Source organism: Microtus pennsylvanicus, chromosome Y, assembly GCF_037038515.1.
Source record: "Microtus pennsylvanicus isolate mMicPen1 chromosome Y, mMicPen1.hap1, whole genome shotgun sequence".
Classification (NCBI taxonomy): domain Eukaryota; kingdom Metazoa; phylum Chordata; class Mammalia; order Rodentia; family Cricetidae; genus Microtus; species Microtus pennsylvanicus.
Window position 1 is genome coordinate 29387326 of NC_134602.1, and position 22131 is coordinate 29409456.

Sequence of the window (22131 nt, forward strand, 5' to 3'; positions counted from 1 at the left end):
ACTTACAGCCAGTACGAATTAAACCATTCATCAAATGAAACCTAATTTTCTCTGATTTTGAGTATACATTTGTGTCCCTTCCTGATTAATCTACTCTTTATCCTCTTAAGTCCCAATACCTCACGCTGATATTGGTCATATCTTTCCATTTGACATGGTTTTCCCTCAAGCTTCGTACCGCCCCGAGATCATACAACTTTTTGTCCCCTCTCCACTGCTTCCTTGACAGCCATCTTGTCCTTTACCACACCACGCATCCCCAGTCCTTTACTCTCCAAGGGGAAAAACCATAAATCCTGCTTTGTTTTGAGGCATGTATTTCTGTGATGCCCCATCCAACAAACACAATCCATCATTGACCAAATAACACAACATGTTAACAAATTTTTATTCTTTGAGAAAGAATAATCCATTGGAAAAGATACCAGGATTCATAGAAGACCTGAGGTATCTCTGAAAAAAAACACATTCCCAAAGAGAGAATTAAGTCTGCCCCTCAAAATTTGAGAATTTCACTTTAACAGATCTTCACCAAATCATAGACATAGATATGGAAGTCATTATCAAACTTGATGAAATACACAGAAGGTTTGTTGGGAACTTGGCAAATAATTTTACCTATCTCTTGGGTTCCATCTTTTTTGTTGTACTGCACTCTTTTGCCCTCCAAGGAATCCCTGCCTAATTCCAAAGTCACCTCTACTGGAGGACATTCAGGCGTGATGTGGAGGTTGCCTTCAATGGAATCATCATGATGGTGGGAAAGGTACAGGACCGGATCATTCTCGTTGACAATGTAGAAACAGGTCGTTATGGTCTGCACCTCATCTGGGACCACGCCACTCCACTCTTCCTTAGAGCCTGGCATGATGTGGAGGTTGCCTTCCAGGTAGTCATCCAGGAGATGGTAAATGTACAAGACCGGATCTTTCTTGTAGGTAATATAAAACCAGGTCTTCGTGATTGGCACCTCTTCTAGGACCATCCCGTTCCAGTCATTCTTAGAGCCATTTGTGCCCATGAATGTATGTTTCACTGCTCTGCCAACTATGGTGTTTGAGAGATGAGTGTCTGTCACCTGAGGAAATGGCACATTATTAGGCAGGATCTTCAGGTTTAAAATCCTTTCATCACTATGAAGCTCCAAGCCATAGACACAATCAATCCCATCATATTTCAACAAATAGAGAGAGGGATATGTTGGCAGTTGATCTAGAATGATGGCTTTCCAATGGGTGACTGGTTCATTGGCTTCCTTCCAGCCATGAGAAATTCTGCGGCCAACAATATTCTCCAGGGCCTCAAAAGGCTTACTAAGTTTTTGCTTCTGGAGCGATGGCCCATTCTTCTTCTGGAGATGTGGCATGCAACTCATACTAAGAGGCATATTCACCATGGCGGGAGACTTTCTGAGATAGGCCACAGCACTCCTGTTCCACTGTCTCTTGGCTCTGTTTCTGTGCTTGGGCTTCATAGCTGCCAATCTCTGCATAGGAAGAACTCTTCAGTTTAAATCAGACACAAAGTGGTTTCCTCCACCATAAGTGCCTGCAAGGATAAGAAGGTGAGGATGTGAGGTCAAGGCTCTTTTTAGGAATAACTTTGGAGCAGGTGAAGAAGGCAGGGCTGAATAGATTTGGATACCAAAATGTAATATGTTCTTAAGAAATTAATAGGAAAATTATCAAACTCTTGTCTACAGCTCAGTATATGTTTATAAGAGACATATTCCAGCTGCAAAATGCAATTGACCTCTACTGAGAAACCTACTTCCTGACTTACTATATCAATGAGAGACGAAGCTATGCATATACCTAAAGTGAGAAAGAAATATCTGAACAGATGGCAAAGAATTCAAAGAACAGCCACTCCTCTCCTTACCACTCAAGCTACTGGTTAGTTGGCTGATCTATAACCACCTGCCCAAGGTCATGGCACTCCAGTCCACTGGCTCTCTCTATTGTGTCTCCTGATCCAGATCCAGGTTGATTACATAAAGATATTCTGTATCTTCATTAGAGAAGTGAGTACTGTGAGTCAAACTGGCAAAAGAAAGAAACATTAATTTGTGCAACAGCACCTATTAGAAATAATTATCTTTTAAAACACATATGTACAAAGAGGATCTTTGCCATTTAAGTGGTCTGAGAAATTGGACATTTTTAGCAAAGATAGAGTGGGGAGAATACCTGACATTACCCGTCCCCCAGCTATCAAATATAGGAGCTGTTAACGACATAAATTTTGGACCCAGAGCAGATTTGAAAGAAACCTTTCTTTGACTACAGAGGTCTAAGTTGCTTCCTAAACATATTTACCAAAAGAAAATATCTTGGATCTCTAGATTCCAACTTCTGTAAATTCGGTTGAACAGTTGTGGAGCCCAAGAGCTGAACTGACCTCCTCAGCCACCGTGAAGATAGTAAGCCCACCTTCACAGAAGACTAGTGCTTCATGTGGAACAGAGTTGCCACCCCCCAACCAAAGCTTTGTGACATCATCAAGGCTCTACTTATGTCATAAATCTCCTCCTAGACAGGTTTCTTCCATACTAACCCCCAGAAATATCCAGCATACAGGTCCTAAAATGCTGCTCATACAGCCCCATGAAGACCCAAAATAAAAACCCCAATCTTCTTCCCAATTACTTGAGTCATATTTTCCAAGTAACTCAACCCTTTTATGTGGTTTTTTTTTCTGTAAAATAATTTTTGGTCTGAATCAACAACTCACATGAATGTTTTTTTTTTTCCTAGCTCCAATGTCCTCATTGGTTATTTTCTATTGATTTTTTCCATTACTTCATAATAATAATTATCAAACTTTCCACTTCTCTTCCTCCTCCCACAATCTTCTTGCTCCGCAAATAAACCTCTCCACTCAAACAGCAGTCCAAATAGAGGGCAGGGTACTTTGAGCTGTGGGAACTCCAAGCCCACCCTTCATCCATCCAGATTTAGCAAGGTATGCATCCACAAACATATGATCACAAAAAGACAGTGTATGATATGCAGACAATTGCAAGTGCCATTATCTTTGGCTTCTCCGTCTGCCCCAATTGTCAGCCACATTCAGAGCTTCCAGTTTGAGCCCATGTTCTTTCATTCCCAGGTCACTGGATTAGTTGAAATCCCCTTAGTTCAGGCACAGTGTCTCATAGTGTGGACCAAGCCCTTATATTCCTGACATCCTTGCTCTTTTTCTCCATCCATCGGCTCTTCCACTGGAGCTTGGAAGCTCCATCTAGTTTTCTGATTTTGACCCTGACTTGATCTCCATCATTTGCAAAACAAAAGTTCCATGGGGGTTTTCAAGATAGTCAGTCATCAGTCTGACTATGGGACAAGGCACACATAGTTCCTAGGGACATGTCACAGTGCGGTCAACTTCTCCTCCCTGCTTAAGTACCTAGAGAGGGTCACCCTATGGCCTTCTGAGAACCACATGAGAGATATCGATCTTGACATCCCCAGAATGGCCCCATAAATTGAGATATCATCAGTGTATGTGCATTAACTTGTGTGTGTTTGTGTGTGTGTATTTAAATCACAATAACAAATGGATTGTAATATTGAAGTTTCTTCTCATCTTGAGAAGAATATTTGCTACAGAAACACTCTCACAGTAATAGTGAGAGTGTAAACTATCTAAGAAAGGAGAAATAACTGGAGGAATCCTCCAGGGGTTAGGCTCAGTGTCCCAGGAATTACGCCCAAGGAAAGTCAATGAACTCAGTGATAGAAGATACAAGCCAGCCTAAATAAAACCCTAAATCATTTAGGTGGAACATGAGATACTCTTACAACAGTTACAAGATGTCTAAAATGCCTGGACTGGAAAATAAGGGGAACACAATGACGTGGAGCTGAGAGTGCATGGCAAAACTGATTGGATCTGGCAAAAATTATGTAAGCATACCAAGGAAACCACCAGTGGGACAAAACCCTAAGAAATCTGTATGACAACATATCATGTTGAACATAATGAGATTTATAGACAAAGGAAAGATCTTAATTATGTCACTGTCACACAGGTGATGATGAACCAGTTCCATCGTAGAGTGACTCCCTGCTGTGTTTAAGATAACCTGTCAATTCTGTCTAGTCGGTTACAAGGAAATTTGCATTAATTGCACAGATTAACTATCAGCATCATTTACTGCACAATCAAAGGCAAGGCAAAGAAATCATAGACATGTTGTTGAATGCTGATGATGTTATTGGGAGTTTGATGGGTTTTTTTCTTAAAGGGAAATCATCGGTGACTCTCATGCATGAAGCAGATCCTTTCTCTGTGATGTTTCCTGAATAGCCACTGAGATACCAGCCCATTGAGTTGTGGTCTCTCTCTCTTTTAAAAAGCAACTTCTACCTTCAGCTTGATCTCTTGCTTGAGCTTCCCTTCCGGCTACTAGGCTCCTTTTCTGATCCCGCAGAGGGCTTTTGTCAGGGATTGTGATCTCTTAGTTTTTCCCCATTCAAGAACTAATCATTCTATTAATCACAATTCTAAACTGCTGTGGGAGTTTGTTTGTGACTTATGCCTTCACATGTGATACAAGCGACCTGTGTGTATAGGGTCTTCTCTCTGTTCATGTGGGGAAGGCATGGCAGCAGGAGTAGATGGCTGCTCATTCTCTGTAAGGAAATCAGTAAACAGTGGGGACCAAGTACAAGGATGTCCTGAAATAATAAGTCTTGTCCTTTCAAGGCCCCAAAGCCTCCAGCTAGGTTCAGGGTCACGAAAATCTCCAAAACCCACCGAGCATGAAGTATTCAGAACCAGAAGCCTGTGTGTGCCATATCACATATTCATCGTGAGTACATCCATCTGTTTTTTATTAATTGTAAATTATTTTGTCCCATCAGAACGATCTATATTACCAATTAACCAAATTTGCTGCATCTTTGGTGTCCTAGAATTGCTTTAAATTGTTGCTGGGACAGTCTTACAAACCTTCTTGTGCTGTTATGAGACCTTAAGGGGACAGCACTTATTTCAGAAATCAAAGGCAGTTGGGTTCAATCCTATGGTTAGCTGTTAGCTAGACACTGGAAGGATGGATTTGACTAAGAAAGGGAGACAGCATACATGGAGGCAGGTAACCTTTCCTTTGCAAAATGACCCATTTTGAGGCCTTACTTCAGGCTCTTCTCTTCTCCTAATCTTGGTTTTTTTATTAGTTTAGGAGAAGACTTAAAACTCCATTTACAGTATCTGTGAACCTGAATGAGTTAAGTTTGTGTGACCAACTTGATGTCTGCCTGTCTGTCAACAGGGCCAGAGTTCAGGGGCATCTGATGCATAGCACAGGAATGTCAGCCATCAATCTCTGGTCCACCTAACTCTACAGCATTAGAGTTGTCATGGTTGCTCATCTGATCTTCCTCATATGATCTCCATCCACAGAGATGTCAGAAAAATCCTCCCCTGAGAGTGCAAGTTCTTTACAAATGAAAGATTATACAACAGAAGACACATGGGAGATTTATATGGGCAAGCTGTTGAAAGGATAAAGTGACAGAAGAAGTTTATTGATTAATTAAAGAAAGAATCCGCTTCAGCTGATAGGTTAGAACATAGGTAGGTGGAGTAAACAAAATAGAATGCCGGGAGGAAGAGGTAGTGAGCTCAGAGAAGCCATGCTCCCCTCTCCCCGGCAGATGCCATAGCTCTGCTCTCTGAGGCAGTTGTCGATGCAGCCAGCCACCATGTCAGACATGCTGAATTTTTCCTGGTAAGTGCACCTTGTTATACTACACTGATTATTAGAAATGGGTTAAAATGCTGAATCTAATGTGCCAGCAGTGTTTAAAAGAATACAGTTTTTGTGTATTTATTTCAGGCATAACCTTCATGTGGCCGTGGTGCTGGGGACACAGCCTCGCTGCTCAAATAACTACAGAATGGCTTGCAGCCTTGTGGACAACTGAATCCACTGAAAGCCTGAGAAAGCTTGGGAAAGAGTAAAGCATGTGTTCTTGGTAGCAGTGATTTCTCGGTCTCCTCTGCTTTCTAGAAGAAAGCAAGGGCTCTCATCTAAAAGAGGCTTGCTGACTCAGCTTCAGCTGCAAAACCCTGCAGCCCTTAAGAAGTCCTGCCACAAAACATTTAAATGGTGTTGATAAAAGCCAACTGAATGCTTGTATGTTTTCAGCAGTAGCAGGAAAAAAAACTGTGTTGTTTTAAAATGCCGGCTTTCTGGGCCATCCTGCCTGGGCAAACTCTGACTGTTTGAGGAAGGATAAAGAGGGGTTGAGTGTTGTCTGTTGCAGCCTCTTTGATGGCAAGGACCTTGAAACACTGTCGACTTGTGGCACTGAATGCGGCTCTGTTCGGTACCTCAGCCACAAGGTTGGAATGGCAGAAAGCTAAGGAATGGGCTACATCTGGCCAGCAAAGCCACGGCTTTAGTCCTACTGAGATTGCTTGGTAAATGAAAGACTCATGTGGTCAGAAAAACAGAGAGAGACATAGAGTAAACAGAGGTTCAAAGACAAAGAAAATTTTTAAATGATTTACAGTGTGTTAAAAATATGTGCAGGCTAAAATTTGAAGTTCTTAAAGTTAAAAAAAGGAAGAGAGTTGTTGGGTGTGGTAGTACACACCTGTAAACCCAACACATGGGAGCCAGAGGGAGATTGACCTCTGTACCTTCAAGGTGAGGTAGCACACGCCTTTAATCCCAGTGCCTTGAAGGCAGAGACAAACAGATCTTTGTGAGTTCAATGTGTAGTAGCATACACCTTTAATCCCAATGCCTGAAAGGCAGAGAGAGGCAGATCTCTGAGACTTCAAGGACAGACAGGTATACAGAGTTATTCCAGGTCAAAGATACAGAGAACCTGTCTCAAAAGGCAAAAAATAAAAAGGAAAAATAAACAAAATAGAGGTTAAATTGAAGCACACATAGATGGAAAATTCACAGCGAATTTTGATATTGTATGCTATTATGCTCTTTTTGAATCATTTGAATTTTGAGGCAGTAGCAGTAGCTGCTAAAAGATGTCTCTTTATAAAAGCTACTGAAATAATCCAACATAGATATTTTGAAAATGCCTTGACTTTGAAATTTGGATCTAAGGACATGATGCTTTGGAAAGGAGTTTCTATTTTGTTTTCACAGAGGGTGATAGTCTGTGGATGCCTCTATCCTAATATGGTAGGATGGACCACGCCCTACTTAAAGGTTGCTGTGAACACCTGTAAAAAAATTGCTTCGCTCAACTGCCAACTGAGATAAATCAATAATGATGCCACCATTCAGCAGGAAGCATTTTGGAGAGAAAAAACTGCACCCATGTTCCAAAATATGGCTTATAAACGTTCTTTTACATTTAAAGTGGGATGTGATATAGATATGAATATTTGCATTTGTATAGATTTTGATTTACTGATAGAGATTTTAGGTCAATTTTGTTATATGTATATGCATTTTTGACCTTCATTAAGGTATTGTGATTGTGTAGTTCATTTAAAAATATAATGTATATAGGTTATTAATGAATAATCATTAATAATAGTCAAGTTTGTCGTCATGATAGTTAGATTTTCTAGCTACATAGATATATATATATTTCAGTTAGATAGGCATTATTCATATCTCTCTAGACTACAAAATAGGCTATTTAATGTTTTAGTACCTTAGGGTTTTTCATGACAGTGAGACACTCTACTCTTGGCAGCACATATCTCCTTCAGGAAGAAGATGGGCATCACAGAGGATCCTTATGGAGTTTGATGGCCATTTGGGGAAGAAACTGCTCTTGCCTGGATTGTTGCATAAACTGTACACAGAAAACACTCAGAGAGAGGACTACTGAACTTGCCTAAAGGTGAGATGATCTTTCCGTGTTCCTGATTCAGGAAAGGGTCAGCAAAACATTCTTCAAGACAAGCAGATAGTGACTGCCTTTGAAATTTCCTGCTTCATGGAAATGTCTGCTGGAAACTATGGGCCTGTAGGCTGAGGATGGAAACACCAACGGTACAGAGGAACTTTGGGTGACTGTCCAGGCAGCGAGATGTCTCTGTCATTTCTAGAGTTTGAAAATGGCTTACTTTTTGTTTGCTTAGGTAATACTGTATTATTCTGGAGTCTCTGATGGAGTTGAAGAATAGATAGATAGTTAGAATTTTCCATTGTTATGATAAAAGATAAAATAGATATAAATATTGTAACAGTAATTCTTGCTTGATAACTGTTTTGTTATATGTAATTTTGCTATGTTAAAGTTAAAGATTCCATTCTTGTTTAAACAGAAATAGGAGTAATGATGGAGTATAGGTCATTGGTTAATTAAATAAAGAAACTGTTTGGCCTGCAAGGTTAGAACATAGGTGGGTGGAATAAACATAAGAGAATGCTGGGAGGAATAGGAATTGAGCTTAGAGATGCCATGCACCTCTCCCATGGGCAGAAATGGTAGCTCTGCACTCTGAGGCAGATGGCGATACAGCCAGCCACCAGGTCAGACATGCTAAATCTTTCCTTCTAAGCGCACCTTGTGCTGCAACATACATTATTTGATATTGTTTAAGAGGGTGAAAATAATGGGGCAGGCAGTGTTGAAATGAATAGTTTTGTGTTGTTATTTCGGAGCATAACCTTACAAGGCGGCCCCATGGGGATGCAGCCCTGCTGCTCAAATTTCTACAATCAAGGGGGAAATGGAAGAAGGGAAGAAAGAAGAGAGAGAGACAAGGAAGAATGGATGAATTCAATCATTCATTGGAAAAATGAGTGAAACAATGAATGAGAAGACCTAGTAGAAAGAAATGTGCTGCCTTCCCTCAGAGAGTCAGGTCAAATTAAGGATTGACAAGGTTTTCCACTAAGGAGGAGGCTTATTCCATTTTACCTTCTTTGTGCTCCAGGCTCACCCACAAGACTGATGATGAGGACAGGGAGAAGAAGAGGAGAGGGTGTACCAGAATTCCCTGGTACAATTTCTCACCCAAATTGTAGCCAAATCACCTGACCTGGGGCAGCTGATCTACATGCTGGACCCTAACTCCCAGTTTGACAACTCTAACATTTTAACCAAGTTTGTGAAGATGAAGGAACCAACAATAGCCCAGTTACAGGATGGCAGGTTCCTTACAGGATGGGAGTCAGACATCAGTACCATAATGGTGTTTGTCGGTTTGATGGGTGTGTGGGGTCTTTGCCAGACTCCACCTAGCATCATGGATTTTCTACTTTACTGATATTATGGAGTTCGGTGCATTCATCATATGTGTGCATGTCACACACTAGTGGGCATCATATGTCCATGTTTATCCTGTGTGTGGGTGAGTGTGTTCATGAGTTTTATAGCCCAAGTACTACAGAACATGATCAATGAAAAGGAACACAGTTTTCCAGATATGGCAGGGCAATTATTTAAATGAAATGACAAGGGTTGGATGGCATGGATAAGACCTATGAGAGTTCAAGGCATACCGAATCCAGGTATGACAAAGTAGGTGGCAGACATAATTCTGGCAAAACTAAGTAGGTAGCTTGATGTCCAACTTACTGGAGAAGAGCAACTGAGCGGAGACACTTTTCACTAAGCAACATGCTCTAGTGGAGATCAAACATCCTTTGACTTACAGCCAGTACGAATTAAACCACTCATCAAATGAAACCTAATTTTCTCTGATTTTGAGTATACATTTGTGTCCCTTCCTGATTAATCTACTCTTTATCCTCTTAAGTCCCAATACCTCATGCCGATATCGGTCACATCTTTCCATTTGACATGGTTTTCCCTCAAGCTTCGTACCGCCCCGAGATCATACAACTTTTTGTCCCCTCTCCACTGCTTCCTTGACAGCCATCTAGTCCTTTACCACACCACGCTTCCCCAGTCCTTTACTCTCCAAGGGGAAAAGACCATAAATCCTGCTTTGTTTTGAGGCATGTATTTCTGTGATGCCCCATCCACCAAACACAATCCATCATTGACCAAATCACACGATATGTTAACAAATTTTTATTCTTTGAGAAAGAATAATCCATTGGAAAAGATACCAGGATTCATAGAAGACCTGCGGTATCTCTGAAAAAACACATTCCCAAAGAGAGAATTAAGTCTGCCCCTCAAAATTTGAGAATTTCACTTTAACAGATCTTCACCAAATCATAGACATAGATATGGAAGTCATTATCAAACTTGATGAAATACACAGAAGGTTTGTTGGGAACTTGGCAAATAATTTTACCTATCTCTTGGGTTCCATCTTTTTGTTTTACTGCACTCTTTTGCCCTCCAAGGAATCCCTGCCTAATTCCAAAGTCACCTCTACTGGAGGACATTCAGGCGTGATGTGGAGGTTGCCTCCAATGGAATCATCATGATGGTGGTAAAGGTACAGGACCGGATCATTCTCTTTGACCATGTAGAAACAGGTCGTTATGACCTTCACCTCACCTGGGACCACGCCACTCCACTCTTCCTTAGAGCCTGGCATGATGTGGAGGTTGCCTTCCAGGTAGTCATCCAGAAGGTGGTAAATGTACGAGACCGGATCTTTCTTGTAGGTAATATAAAACCAGGTCTTCATGATTGGCACCTCTTCTAGGACCATCCTGTTCCAGTCATTCTTAGAGCCATATGTGCCCATGAATGTATGTTTCACTGCTCTGCCAACTATGGTGTTTGAGAGATGAGTGTCTGTCACCTGAGGAAATGGCACATTATTAGGCAGGATCTTCAGGTTTAAAATCCTTTCATCACTATGAAGCTCCAAGCCATAGACACAATCAATCCCATCATATTTCTACAAATAGAGAGAGGGATATGTTGGCAGTTGATCTAGAATGATGGCTTTCCAATGGGTGACTGGTTCATTGGCTTCCTTCCAGCCATGAGAAATTCTGTGGCCAACAATATTCTCCAGGGCCTCAAAAGGCTTACTAAGTTTTTGCTTCTGGAGCGATGGCCCATTCTTCTTCTGGAGATGTGGCATGCCACTCATACTAAGAGGCATCTTCTTCAAGGCGGGAAACTTTCTGAGATAGGCCACAGCACTCCTGTTCCACTGTCTCTTGGCTCTGTTTCTGTGCTTGGGCTTCATAGCTGCCAATCTCTGCATAGGAAGAACTCTTCAGTTTAAATCAGACACAAAGTGGTTTCCTCCACCATAAGTGCCTGCAAGGATAAGAAGGTGAGGATGTGAGGTCAAGGCTCTTTTTAGGAATAACTTTGGAGCAGGTGAAAAAGGCAGGGCTGAATAGATTTGGATACCTAAATGGAATATGTTCTTAAGAAATTAATAGGAAAATTATCAAACTCTTGTCTACAGCTCAGTATATGTGTATCAGAGACATATTCCTGCTGCAAAATGCAATTGACCTCTACTGAGAAACCTACTTCCTGACTTACTATATCAATGAGAGAGGAAGCTATGCCTATACCTAAAGTGAGAAAGAAATATCTGAACAGATGGCAAAGAATTCAAAGAACAGCCACTCCTCTCCTTACCACTCAAGCTACTAGTTAGTTGGCTGATCTATAACCACCTGCCCAGGTCATGGCAACCCAGTCCACTGGCTCTCTCTATTGTGTCTCCTGATCCAGATCCAGGTTGATTACATAAAGATATTCTGTATCTTCATTAGAGAAGTAAGTACTGTGAGTCAAACTGCCAAAAGAAAGAAACATTAATCTGTGCAACAGCACCTATTAGAAATAATTATCTTTTAAAACACATATGGACAAAGAGGATCTTTGCCATTTAAGTGGACTGAGGAATTGGACATTTTTAGCAAAGATAGAGTGGGGAGAATACCTGACATTAACCGTCCCCCAGCTATCAAATATAGGAGCTGTTAACGACATAAATTTTGGACCCTGAGCAGATTTGAAAGAAACCTTTCTTTGACTACAGAGGTCCTAGTTGCTTCCTAAACATATTTACCAAAAGAAAATATCTTGGCTCTCTAGATTCCAACTTCTGGAAATTCGGTTGAACAGTTGTGGAGCCCAAGAGCTGAACTGACGTCCTCAGCCACCGTGAAGATAGTAATCCCACCTTCACAGAAGACTAGTGCTTCATGTGGAACAGAGTTTCCACCCCCAACCAAAGCTTTGTGACATCAAGGCTCTACTTATGTCATAAAACTCCTCCTAGCCAGGTTTCTTCCCTACTAACCCCCAGAAATATCCAGCATACAGGTCCTAAAATGCTGCTCATACAGCCCCATGAAGACCCAAAATAAAAACCCCAATCTTCTTCCCAATTACTTGAGGCATATTTTCCAAGTAACTCAACCCCTTTATGTGTTTTTTTTTTCTGTATAATAATTTTTGGTCTGAGTCAACAACTCACATGTACGTTTTTTTTTTCCTAGCTCCAATGTCCTCATTGGTTATTTTCTATTGATTTTTCAATTACTTCATAGTAATAATTATCAAAATTTCCAATTCTCTTCCTCCTCCCACATTCTTCTTGCTCCGCAAATAAACCTCTCCACTCAAACACCAGTCCAAATAGAGGGCAGGGTACTTTGAGCTGTGGGAAGTCCAAGCCCACCCTTCATCCATCCACATTTAGCAAGGTATGCATCCACAAAAATTTGATCACAAAAAGCCAGTGTATGATATGCAGACAATTGCAAGTGCCATTATCTTTGGCTTCTCCGTCTGCCCCAATTGTCAGCCACATTCAGAGCTTCCAGTTTGATCCCATGTTCTTTCATTCCCAGGTCACTGGATTAGTTGAAATCCCCTTAGTTCAGGCACAGTGTCTCATAGTGTGGACCAAGCCCTTATATTCCTGACATCCTTGCTCTTTTTCTCCATCCATCTGCTCTTCCACTGGAGCTTGGAAGCTCCATCTAGTTTTCTGATTTTGACCCTGACTTGATCTCCATCATTTGCAAAACAAAAGTTCCATGGGGGTTTTCAAGAGAGTCAGTCATCAGTCTGACTATGGGACAAGGCACACATAGTTCCTAGGGACATGTCACAGTGCGGTCAACTTCTCCTCCCAGCTTAAGTACCTAGAGAGGGTCACCCTATAACCTTCTGAGAACCACTCGAGAGATATCGATCTTGACATCCCCAGAATGGCCCCATAAATTGAGATATCATCAGTGTATGTGCACTAACTTGTGTGTGTTTGTGTGTGTGTATTTAAATCACAATAACAAATGGATTGTAATATTGAAGTTTCTTCTCATCTTGAGAAGAATATTTGCTACAGAAACACTCTCACAGTAATAGTGAGAGTGTAAACTACTAAGAAAGGAGAAATAACTGGAGGAATCCTCCAGGTGTTAGGCTCAGTGTCCCAGGAATTACGCCCAAGGAATGTCAATGAACTCAGAGATGCAAGATAAAACCTAGCCTAAATAAAACCCTAAATCATTTAGGTGGAACATGAGATACTCTTACAACAGTTACAAGAGGTCTAAAATGCCTGGACTGGAACATAAGGGGAACACAATGACGTGGAGCTGAGAGTGCATGTCAAAACTGATTGGATCTGGCCAAAATTATGTAAGCATACCAAGGAAACCACCAGTGGGACAAAACCCTAAGAAATCTGTATGACAACATATCATGTTGAACATAATGAGATTTATAGACAAAGGAAAGATCTTAATTATGTCACTGTCACACTGGTGATGATGAACCAGTTCCATCGTAGAGTGACTCCCTGCTGTGTTTAAGATAACCTGTCAATTCTGTCTAGTCAGTTACAAGGAAATTTGCATTAATTGCACAGATTAACTATCAGCATCATTTACTGCACAATCAAAGGCAAGGCAAAGAAATCATAGACATGTTGTTGAATGCTGATGATGTTATTGGGAGTTTTGATGGGATTTTTTCTTAAAGGGAAATCATCGGTGACTCTCATGCATGAAGCAGATCCTTTCTCTGTGATGTTTCCTGAATAGCCACTGAGATACCAGCCCATTGAGTTGTGGTCTCTCTCTCTTTTAAAAAGCAACTTCTACCTTCAGCTTGATCTCTTGCTTGAGCTTCCCTTCCGGCTACTAGGCTCCTTTTCTGATCCTGCAGACGGCTTTTGTAAGGGATTGTGATCTCTAAGTTTTTCTCCTTTCAAGAACTAATCATTCTATTAATCACAATTCTAAACTGCTGTGGGAGTTTGTTTGTGACTTATGCCTTCACATGTGATACAAGCGACCTGTGTGTATAGGGTCTTCTCTCTGTTCATGTGGGGAAGGCATGGCAGCAGGAGTAGATGGCTGCTTATTCTCTGTAAGGAAATCAGTAAACAGTGGGGACCAAGTACAAGGATGTCCTGAAATATTAAGTCTTGTCCTTTCAAGGCCCCAAAGCCTCCAGCTAGGTTCAGGGTCACGACAATCTCCAAAACCCACCGAGCATGAAGTATTCAGAACCAGAAGCCTGTGTGTGCCATATCACATAAATTTATCGTGAGTACACCAATCTGTTTTTTTTTAATGCTAAATTATTTTGTCCCATCAGAACGATCTATATTACCAATTACCCAAATTTGCTGCATCTTTAGTGTTCTAGAATTGCTTTAAATTGTTGCTGGGACAGTCTTACAAACCTTCCTGTGCTGTTATGAGACCTTAAGGGGACAGCACTTATTTCAGAAATCAAAGGCAGTTGGGTTCAATCCTATGGTTAGCTGTTAGCTAGACACTGGAAGGATGGATTTGACTAAGAAAGGGAGACAGCATACATGGAGGCAGGTAACCTTTCCTTTGCAAAATGACCCATTTTGAGGCCTTGCTTCAGGCTCTTCTCTTCTCCTAATCTTGGTTTTTTTATTAGTTTAGGAGAAGAATTAAAACTGCATTTACAGTATCTGTGAACCTGAATGAGTTAAGTATGTGTGACCAACTTGATGTCTGCCTGTCTGTCAACAGGGCCAGAGTTCAGGGGCATCTGATGCATAGCACAGGAATGTCAGCCATCAATCTCTGGTCCACCTAACTCTACAGCATTAGAGTTGTCATGGTTGCTCATCTGATCTTCCTCATATGATCTCCATCCACAGAGATGTCAGACAAATCCTCCCTGGAGAGTGCAAGTTCTTTACAAATGAAAGATTATACAACAGAAGACACATGGGAGATTTATATGGGCAAGCTGTTGAAAGGATAAAGTGACAGAAGAAGTTTATTGATTAATTAAAGAAAGAATCCGCTTCAGCTGATAGGTTAGAACATAGGTAGGTGGAGTAAACAAAATAGAATGCCGGGAGGAAGAGGTAGTGAGCTCAGAGAAGCCATGCTCCCCTCTCCCCGGCAGATGCCATAGCTCTGCTCTCTGAGGCAGATGTCGATGCAGCCAGCCACCATGTCAGACATGCTGAATTTTTCCTGGTAAGTGCACCTCGTTATACTACACTGATTATTAGAAATGGGTTAAAATGCTGAATCTAATGGGCCAGCAGTGTTTAAAAGAATACAGTTTTTGTGTATTTATTTCAGGCATAACCTTCATGCGGCCGTGGTGCTGGGGACACAGCCTCGCTGCTCAAATAACTACAGAATGTCTTGCAGCCTTGTGGACAACTGAATCCACTGAAAGCCTGAGAAAGCTTGGGAAAGAGTAAAGCATGTTTTCTTGGTAGCAGCGATTTCTCGGTCTGCTCTGCTTGCTAGAAGAAAGCAAGGGCTCTCATCTAAAAGAGGCTTGCTGACTCAGCTTCAGCTGCAAAACCCTGCAGCCCTTAAGAGGTCCTGCCACAAAACATTTAAGTGGTGTTGATAAAAGCCAACTGAATGCTTGTATGTTTTCAGCAGTAGCAGGAAAAAAAAACTGTGTTGTTTTAAAATGCCAGCTTTCTGGGCCATCCTGCCTGGGCAAACTCTGACTGTTTGAGGAAGGAGGGCCAGGTAGAGAAAGAGGGCTTGAGTGTTGTCTGTTGCAGCCTCTTTGATGGCAAGGACCTTGAAACACTGTAGACGTGTGGCACTGAATGCGGCTCTGTTCGGTACCTCAGCCACAAGGTTGAAATGGCAGAAAGCTAAGGAATGGTCTACATCTGCCCAGCAAAGCCATGGCTTTAGTCCTACTGAGATTGCTTGGTAAATGAAAGACTCATGTGGTCAGAAAAACAGAGAGAGAAATAGAGTAAAGAGAGATTCAAAGACAAAGAAAATTTTTAAATTATTTACAGTGTGTTAAAAATATGTGCAGGCTAAAATTTGAAGTTCTTAAAGTTAAAAAAAGGAAGAGAGTTGTTGGGTGTGGTAGTACACACCTGTAAACCCAACACATGGGAGCCAGAGGGAGATTGACCTCTGTACCTTCAAGGTGAGGTAGCACACGCCTTTAATCCCAGTGCCTTGAAGGCAGAGACAAACAGATCTTTGTGAGTTCAATGTGTAGTAGCATACACCTTTAATCCCAATGCCTGAAAGGCAGAGAGAGGCAGATCTCTGAGACTTCAAGGACAGACAGGTATACAGAGTTATTCCAGGTCAAAGATACAGAGAACCTGTCTCAAAAGGCAAAAAAATAAAAAGGAAAAATAAACAAAATAGAGGTTAAATTGAAGCGCACAAAGATGGAAAATTCACAGCGAATTTTGATATTGTATGCTATTATGCTCTTTTTGAATCATTTGAATTTTGAGGCAGTAGCAATAGCTGCTCAAAGATGTTTCTTTATAAAAGCCGCTGAAATAATCCAACATAGATATTTTCAAAATGCCTTGACTTTGAAATTTGGATCTAAGGACATGATGCTTTGGAAAGGAGTTTCTATTTTGTTTTCACAGAGGGTGATAGTCTGTGGATGCCTCTATCCTAATATGGTAGGATGGACCACCCCCTACTTAAAGGTTGCTGTGAACACCTTTAAAAAATTGCTTCGCTCATCTGCCAACTGAGATAAATCAATAATGATGCCACCATTCAGCAGGAAGCATTTTGGAGAGAAAAAACTGCACCCACGTTCCCAAATATGGCTTATAAACGTTCTTTTACATTTAAAGTGGGATGTAATATAGATATGAATATTTGCATTAGTATAGATTTTGCTTTACTGATAGAGATTTTAGGTCAATTTTGTTATATGTATATGCATTTTTGATCTTAATTAAGGTATTTTGATTGTGTAGTTCATTTCAAAATATAATGTATATAGGTTATTAATGGATAATCATTAATAATAGTCAAGTTTGTAGTCATGTTAATTAGATTTTCTAGCTACATAGATATATATATATTTCAGTTAGATAGGCATTATTCATATCTCTCTAGACTACAAAATAGGCTATTTAATGTTTTAGTACCTTCGGGTTTTTCATGACAGTGAGACACTCTACTCTTGGCAGCACATATCTACTTCAGGAAGAAGATGGGCATCAAAGAGGATCCTTATGGAGTTTGATAGCCATTTGGGGAAGAAACTGCTCTTGCCTGGATTGTTGCATAAACTGTACACAGAAAACACTCAGAGGACTACTGAACTTGCCTAAAGGTGCCATGATCTTTTCGTGTTCCTGATTCAGGAAAGGGTCAGCAAAACATTCTTCAAGACAAGCAGATAGTGACTGCCTTTGAAATTTCCTGCTTCATGGAAATGTCTGCTGGAAACTATGGGCCTGTAGGCTGAGGATGGAAACACCAACGGTACAGAGGAACTTTGGGTGACTGTCCAGGCAGCGAGATGTCTCTGTCATTTCTAGAGTTTGAAAATGGCTTACTTTTTGTTTGCTTAGGTAATACTGTATTATTCTGGAGTCTCTGATGGAGTTGAAGAATAGATAGATAGTTATAGTTTTCCATTGTTATGATAAAAGATAAAATAGATATAAATATTGTAACAGTAATTCTTGCTTGATAACTGTTTAGTTCTATGTAATTTTGCTATGTTAAAGTTAAAGATTCCATTCTTGTTTAAACAGAAATAGGAGTAATGATAGAGTATAGGTCATTGGTTAATTAAATAAAGAAACTGTTTGGCCTGAAAGGTTAGAACATAGGTGGGTGGAATAAACATAAGAGAATGCTGGGAGGAATAGGAATTGAGCTTAGAGATGCCATGCACCTCTCCCATGGGCAGAAATGGTAGCTCTGCACTCTGAGGCAGATGGCGATACAGCCAGCCACCAGGTCAGACATGCTAAATCTTTCCTTCTAAGCGCACCTCGTGCTGCAACATACATTATTAGACATGGGTTAAGAGGCTGAAAATAATGGAGCAGGCAGTGTTGAAATGAATAATTTTGTGTTGTGATTTCGGAGCATAACCTTACAAGGCGGCCCCATGGGGATGCAGCCCTGCTGCTCAAATTTCTACATCAAGGGGGAAATGGAAGAAGGGAAGAAAGAAGAGAGAGAGACAAGGAAGAATGGATGAATTCAATCATTCCTTGGAAAAATGAGGGAACCAATGGATGAGGAGACCTAGTAGGAAAAAATGTGCTGCATTCCCTCAGAGAGTCAGGTCAAATTAAGGATTGACAAGGTTTTCCACTAAGGAGGAGGCTTATTCCATTTTACCTTCTTTGTGCTCCAGGCCCACCCACAAGAGTGATGATGAGGCCAGGGAGAAGAAGAGGAGAGGGTGTACCAGAATTCCCTGGTACAATTTCTCACCCAAATTGTAGCGAAATCACCTGACCTGGGACAGCTGATCTACATGCTGGACCCTAACTCCCAGTTTGACAACTCTAACATTTTAACCAAGTTTGTGAAGATGAAGGAACCAAAAATAGCCCAGTTACAGGATGGCAGGTTCCTTACAGGATGGGAGTCAGACATCAGTACCATACTGGAATTCGGCGGTTTGATGGGTGTGTGGGGTCTTTGCCAGACTCCACCTTGCATCATTGATTCCCTACTTTACTGATATTATGGAGTTCAGTGCATTCATCATATGTGTGCATGTCACACACTAGTGGGCATCATATGTACATGTTTATCCTGTGTGTGGGTGAGTGTGTTCATGAGTTTTATAGCCCAAGTACTACAGAACATGATCAATGAAAGGGAACACTGTTTTCCAGATATGGCAGGGCAATTATTTAAATGAACTGACAAGGGTTGGATGGCATGGGTAAGACCTATGAGAGTTCAAGGCATACCGAATCCAGGCATGACAAAGTAGGTGGCAGACAGAATTCTGGCAAAATTACGTAGGTAGCTTGATGTCCAACTTACTGGAGAAGAGCAACTGAGCGGAGACACTTTTCACTAAGCAACATGCTCTAGTGGAGATCAAACATCCTTTGACTTACAGCCAGTACGAATTAAACCATTCATCAAATGAAACCTAATTTTCTCTGATTTTGAGTATACATTTGTGTCCCTTCCTGATTAATCTACTCTTTATCCTCTTAAGTCCCAAAACCTCACGCTGATATCGGTCACATCTTTCCATTTGACATGGTTTTCCCTCAAGCTTCATACCGCCCCGAGATCATACAAATTTTTGTCCCCTCTCCACTGCTTCCTTGACAGCAATCTTGTCCTTTACCACACCACGCATCCCCAGTCCTTTACTCTCCAAGGGGAAAAGACCATAAATCCTGCTTTGTTTTGAGGCATGTATTTCTGTGATGCCCCATCCACCAAACACAATCCATCATTGACCAAATAACACAACATGTTAACAAATCTTTATTCTTTGAGAAAGAATAATCCATTGGAAAAGATACCAGGATTCATAGAAGACCTGAGGTATCTCTGAAAAAACACATTCCCAAAGAGAGAATTAAGTCTGCCCCTCAAAATTTGAGAATTTCCCTTTAACAGATCTTCACCAAATCATAGACATAGATATGGAAGTCATTATCAAACTTGATGAAATACACAGAAGGTTTGTTGGGAACTTGGCAAATAATTTTACCTATCTCTTGGGTTCCATCTTTTTTGTTGTACTGCACTCTTTTGCCCTCCAAGGAATCCCTGCCTAATTCCAAAGTCACCTCTACTGGAGGACATTCAGGCGTGATGTGGAGGTTGCCTTCAATGGAATCATCATGATGGTGGTAAAGGTACAGGACCTTTCTCGTTGACAATGTAGAAACAGGTCGTTATGGTCTGTACCTCATCCGGGACCATGCCACTCCACTCTTCCTTAGAGCCTGGCATGATGTGGAGGTTGCCTTCCAGGTAGTCATCCAGGATGTGGTAAATGTACAAGACCGGATCTTTCTTGTAGGTAATATAAAACCAGGTCTTCATGATTGGCACCTCTTCTAGGACCATCCCGTTCCAGTCATTCTTAGAGCCATTTGTGCCCATGAATGTATGTTTCACTGCTCTGCGAACTATGGTGTTTGAGAGATGAGTGTCTGTCACCTGAGGAAATGGCACATTATTAGGCAGGCTCTTCAGGTTTAAAATCCTTTCATCACTATGAAGCTCCAAGCCATAGACACAATCAATCCCATCATATTTCAACAAATAGAGAGAGGGATATGTTGGCAGTTGATCTAGAATGATGGCTTTCCAATGGGTGACTGGTTCATTGGCTTCCTTCCAGCCATGAGAAATTCTGCGGCCAACAATATTCTCCAGGGCCTCAAAAGGCTTACTAAGTTTTTGCTTCTGGAGCGATGGCCCATTCTTCTTCTGGAGATGTGGCATGCAACTCATACTAAGAGGCATCTTCATCATGGCGGGAGACTTACTGAGGTAGGCCACAGCACTCCTGTTCCACTCTCTCTTGGCTCTGTTTCTGTGCTTGGGCTTCATAGCTGCCAATCTCTGCATAGGAAGAACTCTTCAGTTTAAATCAGACACAATGTGGTTTCCTCCACCATAAGTGCCTGCAAGGATAAGAAGGTGAGGATGTGAGGTCAAGGCTCTTTTTAGGAATAACTTTGGAGCAGGTGAAAAAGGCAGGGCTGAATAGATTTGGATACCTAAATGGAATATGTTCTTAAGAAATTAATAGGAAAATTATCAAACTCTTGTCTACAGCTCAGTATATGTGTATCAGAGACATATTCCTGCTGCAAAATGCAATTGACCTCTACTGAGAAACCTACTTCCTGACTTACTACATCAAAGAGAGTGGAAGCTATGCCTATACCTAAAGTGAGAAAGAAATATCTGAACAGATGGCAAAGAATTCAAAGTACAGCCACTCCTCTCTTTACCACTCAAGCTACTGGTTAGTTGGCTGATCTGTAACCACCTGCCCAAGGTCATGGCACTCCAGTCCACTGGCTCTCTCTATTGTGTCTCCTGATCCAGATCCAGGTTGATTACATAAAGATATTCTGTATCTTCATTAGAGAAGTGAGTACTGTGAGTCAAACTGCCAAAAGAAAGAAACATTAATCTGTGCAACAGCACCTATTAGAAATAATTATCTTTTAAAACACATATGGACAAAGAGGATCTTTGCCATTTAAGTGGACTGAGGAATTGGACATTTTTAGCAAAGATAGAGTGGGGAGAAGACCTGACATTAACCGTCCCCCAGCTATCAAATATTGGAGCTGTTAACGACATAAATTTTGGACCCAGAGCAGATTTGAAAGAAACCTTTCTTTGACTACAGAGGTCCTAGTTACTTCCTAAACATATTTACCAAAAGAAAATATCTTGGCTCTCTAGATTCCAACTTCTGGAAATTCGGTTGAAAAGTTGTGGAGCCCAAGAGTTGAACTGACCTCCTCAGCCACCGTGAAGATAGTAAGCCCACATTCACAGAAGACTAGTGCTTCATTGGAACAGAGTTGCCACCCCCAACCAAAGCTTTGTGACATCATCAAGGCTCTACTTATGTCATAAAACTCCTCCTAGCCAGGTTTCTTCCCTACTAACCCCCAGAAATATCCAGCATACAGGTCCTAAAATGCTGCTCATACAGCCCCATGAAGACCCAAAATAAAAACCCCAATCTTCTTCCCAATTACTTGAGTCATATTTTCCAAGTAACTCAACCCCTTTATGTGTTTTTTTTTTCTGTAAAATAATTTTTGGTCTGAGTCAACAACTCACATGAATGTTTTTTTGTTCCTAGCTCCAATGTCCTCATTGGTTATTTTCTATTGATTTTTCCATTACTTCATAATAATAATTATCAAACTTTCCACTTCTCTTCCTCCTCCTACATTCTTCTTGCTCTGCAAATAAACCTCTCCACTCAAACACCAGTCCAAATCGAGGGCAGGGTACTTTGAGCTGTGGGAAGTCCAAGCCCACCCTTCATCCATCCAGAA